Source organism: Crocuta crocuta, unplaced genomic scaffold (genome assembly GCF_008692635.1).
Source record: "Crocuta crocuta isolate KB4526 unplaced genomic scaffold, BGI_CrCroc_1.0 scaffold44, whole genome shotgun sequence".
NCBI lineage: Eukaryota > Metazoa > Chordata > Mammalia > Carnivora > Hyaenidae > Crocuta > Crocuta crocuta.
This window is the reverse complement of record NW_027530179.1, coordinates 7,816,616-7,835,271: the sequence shown is the minus strand read 5'-3', so window position 1 is coordinate 7,835,271 and position 18,656 is coordinate 7,816,616.

Genomic DNA, 18,656 nt, shown 5'->3' with positions numbered 1-18,656 from the left:
CATGCCCTACATCGTCTCCCAAAAGTTCCCACTGAGATTGAAGCCCAGTTGTCCACGGTGGTAAACTGCTCATTTACAGACTTTGTGTTGGCTTATTTCCCTGTCTCACTTCCTGATTCTGCTACTGGTGCTTCCTGGGCTCATGTCCCAAATAAACTGCTTGCACTTGAATCGTAGACTCAGTGTCTGTTTCTGGGGAAAGCCAGACTAAGACAGTCTGCTTGGAATCTGAGAGGACATCTGGTTCAACCATCTCATGACTAAATTAAGTCCCAGAGAGGGAGTGACCTGCACAGGGTCACACCTGGCAGAGCTGGGCTGGAGCCACAGATGTCTCCAACTCTCAGTCCAGCTCCCATTTCATCTTAGGATCCCCTCCGGCAACACTGGCAGCCATATATCACTGGACCACCATTCCTGCACCACCAGGAATTAGTGGAACTGGTTGGGGAGTGGAGTAAGGAGGGCAAGGGACAAGTAAATGAGTGCAAAAAATGTAGTAGTCCATAAATCTCATTATGATTCACTCCTATACTTTGTCTGTCAACAATTTCACACCATTCTGCATATCTGACCAGCTACGGGCAGCAGAGATTTGCAGCCCCAACCCAGGTTAATTACACAGTTCTCCTGAGACTTTGGGACCAGTGAGGTTAAAACAAGCTTTGCATCCATGTCCTGGCAGGCTGCTTGAAAAGCATTGGTGCTACTGAGAACTTGCCTTGGTACTGGAAGCCAGGCTGGTCTAGCCAGAGGGCTGGCCTGGCATGGGTTGAGCTACACTAGGCTGCTGGAGCTTAGAGACTCAGGACATCATCAGAGATGGACAGGAGCTTTGGAGCCACTTATTTCACTTCCCTTATAGAAAGGGAATGTGGAGGATGGGGGTGGGGGATGTGAGACCCAGAGGGTGGATGGGAATGCTCTGTTGGCATGATTATACCTGCTATTTAAGAAGATCAAATATAACCTGGCTTTGATTGCCTGTGTCAATGAAAGGAAAGAGGAAGCTCATAGAATTCCAAATAGTATGTAATACAAAATAATTTCTATTTTGAGTGCAGATTGAATTAGAAGCCATATTAGAGGAAGGGAAGGGATTGCAGGTGTACTTGTAATCATGTTGAGCCCTGCTTGAATGAGGCAAGAGAGAGAAAGATGGGGAAGATAGGGAGAAATGTAAGGAAGTAGCCAGCCTAGAATTAAGGATGCCTTGGGGATAGTCTACGTGGGAGTAAACTATATGTATTTTTTTTTTAACCAGTCTTCAAAACATTGCCCTACATGTACATACACGTGTGTGATCTCACGTGCACACACACACACACACACACACACACTGCATGATTTTAATTTCTAGCTCCCAAAGAGCATCATATTCACCACATTTTCCCAGAATCTCCAACATCCTCATCTGCATTTCAATTGGCCACAGACAATCTGAAATCCTTCAAATCTGGTCCATTCAACCATCTTCCTCCATACCTCTGCTCCTGAGCCCTCTGCTCCTGAACTAGGACCAGAGTTTGGATACCATGCCTCAATGGGGCTCCTTATCCCCTCTTAGGACTTGGGTTTGAATAACCTCCATTTCTCATTCTCTGTGGTGGCTGTTCTAACCTTCCTCAACTTTCCTAAAAACCTTTCAACTTCCCTAATTTCCTCTCAGTAAGCAATAGGGCTTCCCTGTTAACAATGAAAAATCAGACCATCAGGCATAGATTCCCTCAACCCCATTAAAAATCCATCTGCTCTCACAATTATACATTCCTTCTTTCCTTCTCTCATAAAGGAGCAGGCATTCCTTCTTATGCCCAAAGGAAGCCCTTCTATCCATGATGAAGAGCCTTTCTCTTTCTATCTCTGTGAGGATCTTGTCCCATCAATAATGCACCCTCTCTTCATCAACCTCTTCTTCCCACTGACTTTCCTTTCAGTGCAGATGCAGGTTCAAGTTTCTACCATTTCATAAAGAGTCCTCTAGCTTATCATCTCCTTTTCCACCGTCCTTTAAAAGCCATATTTCCCTGGGGCACCTGGGTGGCTCAGTTGGTTAAGCATCTGACTTTGGCTCAGATCATGATCTCATGGTTTGTGAGTTTGAGCTCCGTGTCAGGCTCTGTGCTGACAGCTCAGAGCCCGGATCCTGCTTCAGATTCTGTGTCTCCCTCTCTCTCTGTCTCTTTCTCTCTGTCTCTCTTAAATGTTTATTTATTTTTGACAGAGACAGAGAGAAAGAGAGAGAGTGAATGAGAGAGAGAGAGAGAGAGAACCCCAAACAGGCTCTGCACTCTCAGCATAGAGCCCAACTCGAGGCTTGAACTCACAAACCATTAGATCAGGACCTGAGCCTAGACCAAGAGTCAGATACTTAACCAACTGAGCCACCCAGGTGCATCTTTGAGTCCTTTAAAAGTCATTCTTCTTCCCTGATTATTTGTGATCACAGTGGTTTTTCTCCTACCTCTTGGATTACAACTTCTCAGTCTCTTGAGCACTCCTTTAAGTTTTTGGTGTTCTCTAGTATCATTCCTGCTTTTGATGATCTTCTCTTCTCTATGAATTTTCCCTGGCTAAACCTACCTGTGCTCCTTGGATTCTCCCCTGAGTTAATTGCTCCCAAACACATGACTCAGAGAAGCCTTTTCCTCTAAACCAGACAAGAATATACAAAGACCTATGAACACCCCCCATTGGATACCCATAAGCACCTCAGATTCATCCTATCCTCCACAGAAATCATCACTTTCCCCCACAAATGGCTTTTGTCTCTTATTTTCTATAGCGAAGGACTTGAGTCATCCTTGACTCCATCCCCTACCTTTCTCCTGACTCTTTATATTAATATTCCATAGGCTATCAGTCTGTAGTTATCTAATATCTACTCTCATGGCCATCCAGCACACCCTTGTTGTGTTTAACTTATTTGCTGTTCATTTGATTCTTACATGCTGGCATGTGTGTTTGCCTGTCCATCCTTGGTTTTTTTTTGTTTGTTTGTTTTGTTTTTTGTTTTTTTTTAGTAAAACACAATTCTAGGCAGGGAGGAAGGCAATTTATCTTTAGTCATTTACACTTTAGTGTGAATGAGTTTACTAACAGGAGAATATGATAAGGGACACAGGGAAAAAACCTGAGTGCTTTGGACAGTAGCTAAACAGAGAACAAAGAGGCACTCAGGTACAGAACCAGGCAGCTGGCACACTTGAGCCAAACTCTGCCAATTTCCCAATTTTCTCCCAGCCTTGGCATTGTAATTTCACTAGCTTCAAATTACAAGAAGCTTGTTATTGCCTCACATCTATCTCAGGGCTGACCCATCTGTGTCTGGCTCACATTGACTGTTGCAGTTGGGAAGACTTGAAGATTTAGGATAGAGTTGTCTGTTCTATAAACATAAGCTACCCCCCTTCCCACTTCTCTCTCTCTCTGTCTCTCTCTGTCTCTCTCTCTCTCTCTCTCCTTTCTTGCTTTCTTGCTTTTACTTAGCTAGAATGTAATTAAATTTGAACTGCGGCCAAAGCCGATTTGTGAGACAAGCATTTGGTTAGTGATATCGAGCCAACCAGGTGAAAAAAACTCAGAAAAACTTCAAAAAGGCCAATAATCACATTGTGATTGAAATTCAGTCCCTCTCTTCTCATCCCCTCTCCTATTAACTTGGACAAGAGCTGGAATCCCTCTTGGGACCCTTGGCTCATTGCATTTCACAGATGGGTTTAGGTGTATATGTGCACTTAGAGAGAGGGGAGGGCCACGGCATCCCTGCCAACCATAGCTGAGGAGCTCTAGTTTGACTATCATATTCCAGGAGATTAGAAGGGGACTAGAGTTAGCAGAATTAGGTGGTTAGAGGATTGGGATAGAGACAATAATGGAGGGAAGATGAAGGAGCTCGAATGAAGGATCAGATGATCTTGGAACCTGAGGATAAAACATAAAAAGAAAAGGAGTCAAAGGGGAAGGTCTTTGAGGGTTATTCATTCATGAAACAGCAGATTATTAATGTTGTAAATGACCTCAAGTGGTGTCTATTCTAATACCCCTTCTCCATCTTCCTGATATAGAACCTGAAATTCAAGAAGGAAATAGCCTTCCTCAAGGTCACCTAGTGGAATTCAATCAATCATTGACACATAGTAATGTGCCCTGTGCTGGTGTTATTGGAGCTTTTGAGGAGTGTTGAGGTACAGTCATTGCCCACCTGGGAAGTGACACCTGAATGACAATGAACACACCCCTCCCAGCAGCCTGCAGCCTCGCCTTTCTTTGACCAGCAGCACACCTGCTCTAGGTTAGCTGTGACTCTGACCTTTCCTTCCTAACTCTTTCCAGGTTGGTATTTGGGGAGTTCATTGAGAACATCTAGGGACAAGAAGGAGTGTGTGTGTGTATGCGTGTGTGTGTGCGCGCATAAGCACACTGGGCAAGCAAGAGACCACAGGTCATCTCTCTTTACCTTTCAATACCAGGCAGAAAGCGTCCATAGGATGTTTATTTGGGTTCTCCATGCTTCTTTTTTAAAAAAAATTTTTTTGAGAGAAAGAGAGAGAGTGGGGGAGGGCAGAGAGAGAAAGAATCCAAAGCAGGCTCCAGGCTCTGAGCTGTCAGCACAGAGCCTGATGTGGGGCTCAAACTCAAAAACTGCAAGATCATGACCTGAGCAGAAGTCAGAGGCTTACCCAAATGACCCACCCAGGCGCCCCTCTCCATGCCTCTTTTTCCCTTTCTTAATGTGTCCAGCTCTTCATTACTCTCCTCTATGGAAATGTCAGGTTGTTCTCCACCACCTACTGGTGGACTGTATGTAGGTTTGGAAAACAAGAATCATGGTAGTACTCCACTTGGATCCTTAAATGTCTCCAGTGGTATTCAATCAATTATATATATATACACACACACACACACACACACACACAAACACATACTTGTTGGATGGATGGTTGGATGGATGGATAAACAATGGGCAGTGAGTGAGGAAACAGAAACCCTGAGAAGTCCAATAACATACCCAAGGTCACACAGTAACTTTTGAGCAGATTTGAGACTAAAATATAAGTCTTTAGACTCCCTCCCTGGTGTTCCATGTGGCCTTCATAACACTGAGAGAAGGCCTTTGAAGACAGAGGCAGATATAGGGATCACCAGAGAAATACTAACTTCTTGGTGAAAACCAGGTCAATGCCCTTGCATGAAATGCCTTAGAACTTTTAGAAACAAAGACCATTAAATTGAGTCCAAAGATCTAGACTTTGGTCTAGTCTGGATTCTGATTTTGGGTGTACAAATCACATGATCTCTTTCAGCCTCAGTTTCCTTATTTTTGGAGCAAGCTATATTTGATTGTATGGAATCCAAGGGCCTCTGATACTTGGTATTTTAAAACCCACTTATTCTTTATGCCAATGGATACCCACCTCCCATTAATTCATTTAGTCGATAAATAATAACAATGATAAAAATAATCATTATGATTGTTGTATTTTCCAGCTGGATGGGATGTTTGGATGGGAGGCTCTTCCTCCATGTTGCTATTTGGGGAATTCAGAGCTAAATATAGCCCCGTTGTAGGCATTCCAAGCACCATCATCTCAAATTAGGAAGTACATTTGCACCTCCTATCAACAGTCCTGTGGCAGACATGCTGACAACGTTGGCAAAAGATGCAGGCAGACTATTTCCTCCCATGAAAAAAAAAATCCATGTCTGCCTCCTGGAAGAAATAGTCCAGAGATTCTGTGGAAGGACCTAGTGGTGAGATAAGAGGCATGTAGGGATGCCTGTAAGGATGGACTCTAGCACTCAGGAGGACTGGCATATAATCACTACTATTTATTGAGCATCTATTATGTGCCACGCTGTGTGCTAAGTAATTTGTATGTTACTTCTAGTCTTCATGGTAACCTTGAAAAATAATTTCTCAAGGCCATATAGCTTACAAGTTACAGAGCAAAGATATGCATCTATGGCTGTCTCAATCCAAAGTTGATATATCACCAATGACATTCTACAGCCTTTCTCCAACTCCTTCCTTCCCCCTTCCCTTAAACACAAATATGCTTACCATGTTTCTGACCCTCTGCTAAGCATACAAAGGTAAATAAGACTTAGTTCTTGCTCTCAAAGACCTCCCAGTTAATGCTTAGCTGAAAACATTAACTGATAATCAAAATACAGCATGACACAATGATAAAGATAAACACAGGGTAAGGTAGGAACATATTCCGGGGGTGGCTTGAAAAACTCCAGAAAGGAAACAAAGTTTGAGTCAAAAAATAAAGGGTGACCAGCATGTGACATGTCACTGAAGTATGAGATGGCAATCGCAAGAGAAGCAGTTTGGGAAAGGCAGGGAGAATTGAGAGAACATGTTGGGTTTGGGGGGCAGCAATGGGTGCAGGTGGAGTCTCACCCCCCACACTTTCACCCCTGCAGTACACCATCTCCACTCCCAACATGACATGGCACTATTAGCTCATCAGGGGAGAAGAGGCAGTTCAAGAAACCCCAAATTAATAACCTGCTTCACAAAATCGAGAAACATCAAGCCCTATCCCTTGGAGATCTCGAATCCCAGTTCAGGGATTGAAAACAACAAACAAACAAACAAACAAAAAATAATGCAGAAACCTGGGTGATGGCCAAATAAGCTGAGAAAATCCGTCCCCCTCCCTAAGCCTCCAAGCCATTCTCTGCATCCCTGGTGCTTGAGCTGGACAGTGTCTCCAGGGAGCTGAAGCTTTTCCAATTGAAGCTGACTCTGCTGCCTTTGGCTCTTAACACCTTCCCACTGAGAAGGGAGACGGATGCCTGTCCTACAGTGTAGCATTTCTTTCTCCTCTATCCTCCTCCTCCTCCCTGCAGGTCACACCCCTGCAGAGTTCTCCTGTCCTTCCACCCCATCATTTCCACCTCTTCTGCTTGGCCCTTCCCCACCCTCCCCAGCCTACCCTCCCACTTCTCTCCCTCCACCCTCCTCATTCTTCCCCAGCACCTCTCTCTCCGGCCTGAGCTTCATCATGTCAGAAAAGGAAAAACAAGCCACTTTTTATGCTTTGTTTCTAAACCCAAGCCAATAAAATGCTCCTTTCGTTGAGGAGAAGGGAAAGCAATAACTCAGGCATTAGCAGGGAGTGCAACACACTTATTTGTAGTCTTCGTGGAGCTCTGTGGGGCTAGCTCCTCCTGAATGCAAGGCCTGCTCCCAGAGCAGTGAGTGTGAGGTGTAAGACTCAGAAAATAGCCCAGAGGGGCATGGAGGCTTCAGGTTGTGACAGAACTGTGGCCTGATACTGTGTCCCCTGTCTGTTACACCTATCCCCTCCCCTTGGAGTGTGACTGAGTCCCACCACTTGGCCAGGACCTGAGACAGTCTCCATAATCCCTGCACAAAGAAGTTCAAATAGCCTGAGCTCAGGTTAGGAGTGGCATTCATGGCCAGACCAGACCAGCCCTGCCTTCTACCCCATCCTATAACAAGCTGCCATGAGCCAAGAATTACCCAGTCTGAGAGGAAGACTCAGTTTCCCCAGTTTGATGGAGCCAAAACAGTTCACACTCTCAAAAATCTTCTGGTCTGATGGAATCAACACAACCCCCGCCCTCAAGGCATTCCCAAGTTAACAGCTCCCTCACCCAATACTTGAAGAATATTAGAGGGGGATGCAATAGTGAGAGAAGGCAAATGTTTTTTGGAGATAGGGGTCCTGCTAATTATCAATAAATCCCAGCTCCAGACTGAACTAGCATCTTCATCTATGAACCAAGGCTTCCTCTCCTCTTTTCCTAGCAACCTGCATCCCAGAGAGGTACTATGGAAAGCTTTAACTCTCACTGCCTCAAGTATGCCCTTGGTAGGACTCTGGAATGTCTGCCTCTGTGGCCATTTCCACCTTCCCTTTTTCCTCCCCCCCCCCCCATGACTCTCACGTCAATCTCTGCCTCTTAGACTCTCTCTAGAACAACAATAATGGCACCTTTTTTATAGAGGGCCAGCTTTGTGCCATGCGCCGTACAAGCTCCTTAACAAAATCTCAATCTCTAACTCTTGGTTTTAGATCTACTCTCCTTTTTGGGAATTATTGGTTGCCAAAGACAAATTCTACTTCTTTGCCATTCTCATGCCTGGCTCAGATTGACTACTCATTTTGGGTGTCCCATTACTGGGATGTCAGTTGAATGAATACCTATAACCAAATGTGATTTGTAAACCTGCCCGTAACAATCAGCTAGCACCGTGGCTCTGGGCCTTTCAAACAGCTTAACATCCCACCTCCTGCATCCCAAAGTTCCCATCAATGAGCTCATTTCTTGAACCCTCTATTATTGGGTTATGAATCCATTTTCCAGATGGTGTTGCTGGCACAGGGAAAGCCTGGTACACTGGCTCAAAGTCACTTACTGCTCTGTGCTAAGAAAGATGGTGAGTGGAAGGTGGTGATGGAGGTTGGTGGAAGAAGTGATGGAGGCCATGATATAAAGGGCAGGGTCCCCACCCAGCCAATGTGTCTCAGTGAATATCACACCCCTCTCCTGCATGCCAGCTGCCAGGGTGGAGGTGCCTTGCAGCACTGATCCAGGCTGCTGCAGTGGTCAGAGTAGAAGCCAGAGAGGAGAGCCTAACACAAAGCTGACATGATTGTGACACGCCTGCCAAGGACCCTGAGGAGCTGTGAGGCTGGCTGCCAAGCAGTTATGGCTGGTCTTTGAGGATGGCTGGAATGGAAGGCCTCCTTCTCTGAACAACTGCCCAGAATGCAGATGACCCAAACGTGGGCAGAACTGTGACTTCTCAGCTCCCTCCACTGCAGGGCTAACAGAGAGAAGACAGTGCCTATTACCATCCCTTCTTCAGTCTCCAGAACAGACTTTGAGTGGAGAGAGAAGGTAAGGGAGCAGCTCTAAGCTAGAGACTTCTGGCTCATGAAGACAGGGCTCAGGCACTCCTGGGTGAGACAACTTTGACTCTACCACCCCTGCTTCCTCTGGGATCTCCCAGGTTGGTAGAAGATCAGTAATATTCCATCTAGCCTCTGGAGAGCCCAGGAGAGCTATGGGTGAGCCAACTATCCCACTTTGCCAGGGACTGAGGTGGGGGAGGCAGGTTCCCTGGATATGACATTCCAGTGCTAAAACTGGCAAAGTCCCAGGCAAAACAGGACAAGTAGGTGACCCTGGAGAAGTGCCTTGTCACACCTGTCTCCTTGTTCTTTAAGCATGCCTCTGGATGAAAAGTTCCTTGTTTAGCATTTGTCCCAGCATAGAGATTAAAGGGGACATGTTAGAGAAATGGATGAGTGGATACCATCCCCAGGGACTCAGCCTACAAACACTGCAAGTAAATAGTGCTGGTTTGCAGAGCACTCATGAGAGGTATGTTGGAAAGGAGAGAAAGTTGGTTATCTTCTAGATAAGCAGGTGCTATGACCAGGGGGCTGGGGGCCATGAAATTAACTTTAGAGTTTTACCAAGGTTGCCCACTGCTCATCCCATTTTTAGTATATGTGCTGCCGAAGCGAGCACTCCCACTGCTCATCCCAGAGGACCTCAAAGTGAAGACCTGGCTATGAAGAGGTATGTCATGACATTGGAAGCTTTCAGTGAGTTGGTGTGTGGGGAGGTGAGCAGCCATCTCCCCCATGTGCATGGCAGTCAGTGTCTGTATGTCCTTTCCTTGCACTCTTGTTCACAGATAGCCTCCCAGAGCAAATTCATCCTCCATTTGTTGGCTCTTAATGGTTTCTTGACATTCCCGGCTGATCTTGGAGCTCAGCTCTTCCATGAAGTCTACCAAAAGGAGGAGTTTCAATGAGCTTCCATTAGTCTTTATTTCACTTATAGGTGAGATACATGTACATCTTTGATTAAGAGTTTCCATTCTAGGTTCCAAGTTGGTGAAGAAAAGAATAGGTATCTTCTAACCTGGACCTTTCACATGGAAGGACAGAGCTCCTGAGGATGGGGCCTGGACACAGCTGAATGGGTCCATCAGTCCTCAAATGTGATTGGGCGTCCCTTTCATCATCTAGTATGGCTGCAGCATGCATGTTGTTATTTTTATTACAGCATGCTTTTAAAAGCTTTACAATATAATTTGAACTACAATTATACTAAAATGAAATTCCTCCTCCTCTTCCATTAGTGTGTGTGTGTGTGTGTGTGTGTGTGTGTACACACACACGTGTATAAAATAACCACTGCATATTTCTTTTAATCGGGCATTTACAAACCAGGTTCCCAGATCAATCCTCCAGGAAGGGGAAAAAAAAGTACTTTCAAGGTTCTATATGTTTGGGGGGAGAAGCAGAATTACGCTAATGTTCGTAAGAACTAATAATTAGCAAATTAGGACTCAAGGTATTTCTTTCTCACAAAGTAATCATTTGTTTGTCTTAAATGAACAAATGGGTTGATTACAATTATTAGCACGTGAAAGTGTTGACTGAGCCTCACTAGCAGCTGTGAAATGCAAACAGACGTGTGGAGACATAATCACATTCTCATTCCCACTAATGACTCTGATGAAGACAGAATATCATACTAAAAACTGAAAAGATTAGCCTTGAGGTTATACGTTTATATGAAAGTTCTTTAATTAATATATGTCATCTCTGTTCTTTGGGGCAGCCTTTTGCTGCAAATCTGTCGCTTAAAATCTACACATCCTAGCATATAAGAAAAAAATTTTATTCCCCATAAATTTGGGGGTGTATGCAAATGCTTTTCCAACAATATTTTTCCCATACTTTTTAATAAAAATATACTGAAAAGGGAAAAGAACTTATTGACAAGCACTACATACTTATCACCTATAGTTTACAGTGTTTTAGAATATTTGCATTGTCATGTATCTATCAATCTATCATCTATCCATCCATTAAAAATATCTTATTTTTGATGCATTTGAAAGCATATTACAGACTTCAGCGCAATTTGCCTTTCAATACTTCAGTATACGTGTCATTAACTAGAGTTTAATATTTGTTTACAGTTCTTTTTTAGATGAAATTTACATACAGTGAATGCATCAACCTTAAATATGCCATGTGATGAGTTTGGACAAATGTATATGCTTGTGTAACCCAACCCTAGAACACTGCCATAGCTCCAGAAAGTCCCCTCACACCTCTTCAGTCAATTCTTCCCCATAAGCTCTGTTCTGACTTTTTTTTTTGCCGTTGCCAGATCTTATGTAAATGGAAGCATAAACATACAGTACATATTCTTCTGCATAAGCCTTCTTTCACTTCGTTTCTGAGCATCCTCCATGCTGGGTGAATCAGTAAATCATTCCTTTTGCTGATGGAGTAGTAGCTCATTGAATGAATATATCACAGTTTGATTACCCATTCTCCTGCTGATGGACACCTAAGCAGCTTTCAGCTCTAGGCAATTATGAATAAAGCTGGTATGAACAACACTTCCTGTGGACATATGCTTCCATTTCGTATGGCTAAATATCCAGGAATGAACTTCCTGGGTTCTAGGTTAGAATGTATGTTTAGTTTTATGTTAAAAAAGAAAAAAAGCCAGAATATTCCAAAGCAATTGTACCATTTCACACTCTCAACAGCAGTATTTGATAATTCCAGTCCTGGATCCACATTCTTACCAACGTTGGTGCTGACAATCATTTTAACTTTGAACATTCAGATGGGTGTGCAGTAGTGTATCAGTATAGTTTTAACTTATATTTTCCTAATGACTAATGATATTGAACATCTTTTTTATGGGATTATTGGCCATTCGTTTATCTTTCTTTGTGAAATGTCTGTTCAAATCTTTGCCTATTTTCATTGGGTTGTTTGTCTTTTTATTTTTGAGTTGCAGGAATGATATATATGTTCCAGGCACTAGTCCTTTGTCAGATATATGTTTTGCAAATATTTCCCTCAATTTGTGGCTAGCCTGTTTTTTCCTCAACAGTGTTTTTTGATGAGCAGGAGTTTTTAATTCTTACGAAGTCTGATTTAACAGCATTTTCTTTTATGGTTATTGTTTTTCTTCATCCTGTCTAGGAAACCCTTGCTATCCTGAAGTCACAAACATATTTTCCCAGTTTTTTCTGGCAGCGTTATAGTTTATGATCCATTTCAAATTAATTTTTGTGAATGTGTAAGGCAAGGGCTCAGTTAAATTTTTTGTGTTAATATCCAATTCTGGTGCTATTTGCTGAAAAGACTTTCCTTTTCTCCATTACATTGACTTGAGGCCGTTGGTGAAAATAAAATGTTTGTAGATGTATGCCTCTATTTCCAGGCTCTCTATCCTATCCCATTGATATATTTACTGATCTTCATGTTAGTCATACTGTTTGGATTAATATAGCTTTTATAATAAGTCATGAAGACAAGTAGCAAAAGCCCTCCAACTTTGTTCTTTTTTAAAAGATTGCTTTATATATTCAAATTCATTTGCATTTCCATATATAATTTAAAATTAGCATGTCATTCTCTTTTAAAAAAAAAACCAGTGGGCATATGATTGGGATTTCAGTGAATCTAAGGGAGACTAATTTGGGGAAACTTGACATCATGCCAATTTGATGAGTCTTCCAATTCATGAACATGGGATATCATTCCAGTTATTTAGATCTTCTTTACTTTTCCTCAACATGTTTTATGTCTTTCAGTCTTGCATTTATTTTCTTAAATTCATTACCATTTTATGATGTGTTACTATTAAGAGTAGGATTTTAAGAATTTTCTTCCTGGTATGTAGAAATCCAATTGCTTTTAGTATTTGAGTTCATATTTTGTGATCTTTCTAAAGTCACTTATTAATTCTAGTAGTTGTTTTATAGAACAAGTTCTAATTCCTGAGCATTTTCTATGTAAACAGCCAGTTCATCTACAAATACAGCTTTATTTCTTTCCCTCCAATCTCTATGACTTTCTTGGACTCCTCACTGGCCGTCATGTCCAGTACGTTGTTGAAAGTGGTGAGATGGATATTCTTTATGTGTTATATCTTAGCAATTCTGGGAAATAATTCTTTATGGATCTCATGTACTTGGGCAAGAGATTTCTTTTCTGCAAGAGAAATGCTGACAGAAATACTAGCTTCTGGGTTATCTTTCATTCTGGACTATCTTTGCAAGAATGTTTGTATAGTGAGGCACCTGGGTGACTCATTCAGTTAAGGTCAGACTGTTGATTTTGGCTCAGACCATGATCTCAGGGTTTTTGAGTTCTAGCCCCATGTTGCTGTCTGCAGTGACTATGTGGAGCCTGCTTGGAATTCTCTCTCTCTCTCTTTCTCTGTCTCTCTCTGTCTCTGCTCCCCCCAAATAAATAAATAAACAAACTTTATATTTAAAGAAAGAGTGTTTGTATAGTGATCAACCTAGGAAGACAGAGATACTGTCTCCCTCTGGAAAAGGGGAACAATTTGTGTGCTGTTCAGGAAAGTCCTTCAGGGCAAAGGTCAGGCAGGTTTGCATGCAACCCTCTATAAAGACTGGAGTTCCCTACATTTAGCATTCCTCAACTGTGACACAAAACTGCCTTGTGCAGAGTATCCATTTAGGCCCAATCAGACCTCAGGGACAATGATGAGAACAGGAAGCTCATGCTACCTGCTGTGCTGTGAGCAATTAAGCTCTTTGTTTCTGACAACAGAGGTCTTGTGTCAACTGTCAGCATCTGCTGTGGATCAAATTGTGTGCTCTCAAATTTATATGAAGTACTAAACTCCAATATGACTAACTCCGATGTATTTAGAAATAGGGTTTATAAGGAGATGACTAAGGTTAAGTGAGATCCTAAGAATGGGGCCCTGACCCTTTATGATTAGTGTTTTTATAAGAAGAAACACCAGAGAGCTTGTTTCTCTCTCTCCCTTTCTCTCTCTCAATCTCTCTCTCCCCCATCTCTCTTTCTCTCTTACTCCCCCTCTTTTTCTCTTCCTCTCACTCCCCCACTCTCCCTATCTCTATTTCATTCTCTCTATCTCTCTTTCTTTCTCTCTCTTCCATACTCAGAGGAAAGGCCATGTGAGGACCAAGTACTGTTTATAAGCCAGTAAGGGAGCTCTCAACTGAAACTAAATCCTGGTCGAAACTTGACCTTGAACTTTCCCACCTCCAGAACTGGGAGAAAATACATTTCTATTGTTTAAGACACAGTTGGTGGTATTTTGTTAATGGCAGCACCAGTCAACTATTACAACATCCGTAAGACTGTGGTAGGCCAGCTTGTTAGCTTGCGAGTAGAGTAAAATTCAGATTCTTCATATTTCTTGACAAGAGGGAAAGCATTAAATCTTTAACTATTAAGTATAATGTTTGCTATAAGATTTTTGTAGACATTTTTAATCAAATTGAGGAAGTTCCCCTCAATTTGCTAAGAGTTTTTAATATAATTGGATGTTGCATTCTGTCAAATGCTTTGTCTGCATCTGCTGATGTGGTCATTTTTTCTCCTTTATTCTGCTAATTTAGTGAATTACATTGATTGATTTTTGAATGTTAAACCAATCTGGCATTACTGGAATCAACCTTACTTAGTCATGATGGCACATAAATATGTATGCATTGCTGTACTCATTTTGCTAATATTTTGTTAAAGAATCTTATTTTTTTTGTTAAGGAATCTATGTTCATGAGGGATATTGATCCATTAGGTTTTGTAAAAAATATTATCTTTTTTTCATATTTTGGTATTAGGGTAATGCTGACCTCATAGAATTGGTTACAAAGTTTTCTCACCTTCTTTGTTTTATGGAAAAGTTTATATTAGTCTGCTCAGGTTGCCATAACAAAATATCATAGACTGGGTGGCTCAAGTAACAGAAATTAATTTTCTCACACATCTGGAGACTAGAAGTCCAAAATCAAGGTGCCAGCATGGTCAGGTTCTGATGAGAACTCTCTTCATGGCTTGCAGATGGCTACCTCTCCTCTGTGTCCTCAGATAGCAGAGAGAGAGAGAGAGAGAGAGAAGTGGAGAGAGAGAAAGAGAGAGGCTGTAAGATGTTTCTTTTTATAAGGACACTAATCTCATCATGGGGCCCTGCCTTCATGACCTCACCTAAACTTAATTACCTCCCAAAGGTCTTATTCCCAAATACCAAATACCAGTATTAGGGTTCAGGGCTTCAACATATGGGTCTGGAAGGAGGGTTGCAATTTATTCCATTGCAGAGTTTGAACAGAGTTCATATTATTTCACTCTTAAATGTTTGATAGAGTTTACGAGTAAAATCACCTGAGCCTGGAGTTTTCTTAGTGTAATGTTTTAATTACAAAGTCAGTTTCTTTGCTAAATATAAAGCTATTAATACTTTTCTAGCTATTCTTGAATCAGTTGTGGCAATTTGATTCTTTCAAGAAATTTCCATTTAATCTAAATTGTTAAGTTTATTGGGACAAAGTTATTTATATTTTCTTACCATTTTTTTAATTATCCTTAAGATATAGAGTTATGACCTCACCTCATTCCTGAGATTAATAATTAGTATCTTTTTAATGAATCCAGCTAGGAGTTTTGTTGTAGCTTTTGATGAATAATTTTTTGGTCATCTGTTTTCAACTTCACTGATTTCTGCTTTTATCTTTATTCTTTTCTCCCTTCTACTTACATTGTGTTAGCTTTGTTCTGTTTGCCAGTTTCTATTTTTTTAGTGTTTATTTATTTATTTTTGAAAGAGAGAGAGAGAATGAGAGAGAGAGAATTCTAAGCAAACTCTGCACTGTCAGCACAGAGTCTGACGAGGGGCTCGATTCCATGAACTGTGAGTTCATGACCTGAGCCTAAATCGAGAGTTGGATGCTTAACAAACTGAACCACCAAGGCACCTCTGTTTTCCAGAATCTTAAGGTGGAACCTTAAGTAATCGATTTCAGACATTTCTTTTTTTCTAATATAAATATTTAAAGCTATAAATTGCCCTTTAAGCACTGCTTTAGCTATCTCCCACAGATTTTGATGTGGTGTATTTCTTACTATCATTCATTTAGAAGTATTTTGTAATTACTCTATGATTGCTTCTTTAATATATGGTCCTTTAAAAAATGCTCAATTTCCAAATCTTTGTAGTTTTGTGGTTATTTTATTGTTATTGATTTCTAATTTGATTTTATAGCAGTCAGAAACCATATTGTATATACCTCCCATCCTTTTAAATTTATTGAAAAAGATGTTTTCAATATGTTTTATGCTTTATGTTTTGTTTTATGGCTCAGAATATTTCCATCTTGTACCACATACCATGTGCACTTGAAAAGAATGTGTATTCTACAGTTGTTGGAGGTAGTATTCTATAAATATCAATTAGGTCAAAGTAGTTGCCATTTCAAACTTGACTACGACTTTCGCTTTTGGTTTCCTTGCCTAGACCAGGGGATTGAAAACAAAAACAAAATCTGAGCAGCTGGAGCATTATATAAGAATGTAAAAATATATAAAGCACATGGTATATGGAATTTTTCAAAATGCCAGTTACCTTTCTCTTATGTGGCCCCTGAACTCTATGCCGGCCTCTCCCTGAGGTCTGATGATCAGTCAAGATGAACTTAATGAAAGAACATACAGAGCTCCAAAAATGCCCCCTTACCCCATTATCAGCTTTGACCTCAATAGGCTTTGACATGTGATCCTATCTTATCTGCTGGATGCCTCAGAAAATACTTGGGTAGACTACCAGAAGATTTGTCAGGAAGCTGGGCCAGAGAGCCTCAGCCCTGTATGTTACAGGGGCCACAAGCACCTTAACTCCATATCTTATTTCCATGACATCCTATTTCTAAATGGTCCCAGCACTTCCTTCCTCTCAGAATCTGTGGGTAAGACTGCTGGTGGTCCCCAGTAGCCATCCTCTCCTCCTTCTTTTCCTAATCTGTTAGTAATCTTTTACTAATTTGTTAATAGCTCCCCCATCTTTTAGCTGGGCACATATCCTGTCAGATAAGGACTACATCGTTTCCCAACCTCTTCCATAGGAAGGTGTGGTCACGTAACAAAGGTCTCCCCAGTGGAAGTGAAGAAAAGGGATGTGTGCAACTTTCTTGTTATGCTGTTAGAGTGAAGAGGCATGCCATCCCCTCCCCCTCCTGTGGCTAGAATGCAGATAGGGTATTGGTGAGCCATGATCTTGGAGCATCAAGGTAGAAGAAGCTTTGTAGCAGGGTTCTCGCAAAGAGAGCTGTGACACCGAGGCTTTTTATTTCCTTCCAGGAAGCAACTTTATTCATGCTGGCACTGCTTGGTTGGGTTCATGCCTGAAGAACTGAGCCCTGAACACCACGTGGCATAGGTTTTTTTTAATACATTTTCTATTTTTTGTCTCCCATATATGGTAACACCCACAAACATGCAGTCTGATGAAGTGGTCTTATGTTACAAGGTTGTGAGGAATGTTGTCACAAATAGCAATTTTGCCTTGAGGATTTGTTTTGTTTTGTTTCTCCTTAGAGAGGGGACTCTACCACAGTTTGAGTTCTCGGCAACCTTGAGAACAAGGGAAAGAAGGCAGTCTCACTTGCCCCAGATGATCTACTGTAAAATTTTTAAGTAGGAATAAAATACACTTCAGTCTTACGTAAGCTACTATATTTTGTAGTCTCACTATTACAGTAGTCTAACTGGAATTCTGACTGACAGTGAAGCTTTCCCACCTCATAGGACCAGATTAGCATTAGTACCAATGGATTAATATTTCACTTGAGACCTAGTCATCATCCTGATTTAGCCTTTAGATCCCCACTGAGTAGACTGTCATCTCTGTGAGGCCAGGAGCAGTATTTGCCTCGTTCACCTCCAAATGTCTGGCATCCAGGTCAATGCCTGAGTCTCAGCAGGGACTTAATAAATATATGTTGAACAAATACATGGATAAATAAATCTTGTCCTTCACAAGATGTAACATTAGCCATACCACCTCCCCTTGGAGTAAGAATAACTGTTACTTTTTTAAAAAGTGGGAGGGGAGCACCTGGGTGGTTCAGTCAGTTAAGCATCCAACTCTTGATTTCGGCTCAGGTCATGATCTTATGGTTTGTGAGACAGAGTCCCATGTTGGTCTCTGCACTGACAGCGCAGAGTTTGCTTGGAATTCTCTCTGCCTCTCCTCTGCTTGCTCTCTCTCTCTCTCTTTTAAAATAAATAAACACTTTTTAAAAAAAGAATAACTGTCTACTACATCACCTTATGCCCACTATGACAAAGCACAGGAAAAAATTCTCCAAGTTTCATGACCAAAACAATCCTCATTTCTCCTAAGCAAATTTCCCCAAGATTTAACCATTAGGCCACTGCTAAAGTTACAATGTACTGTTCTTCAATTGCCAGGAAACTGAGACTTGACCTTGGACTCCATTATTGCAAAGGTATAGCACCCTTGGCAGATGCAATGTTTGTGCTGAGTAGATCCCCCCTTCAGGGCTCAGGCACCCATTCTCCCAGATGCTCAGTGTTGCTGGCTGGCTGGTCACCAATGAATCCTCCCCTAGGACTTCCAGCTAAAATATTGGACACTCAGTTAAATTATAATTTCAGATGAACAACATATCCTTCTTTAAAAAAAAAGTATAAGTATATTCCATGCAATATTTGGGACATACTTATATATACTAAAGAAGGATTTGTTGGTAATCTGAAATGTGAACTTCACTGGGCGTCTCGTATATTTATTCACTCAGCCTGACAACTCTACCTCTG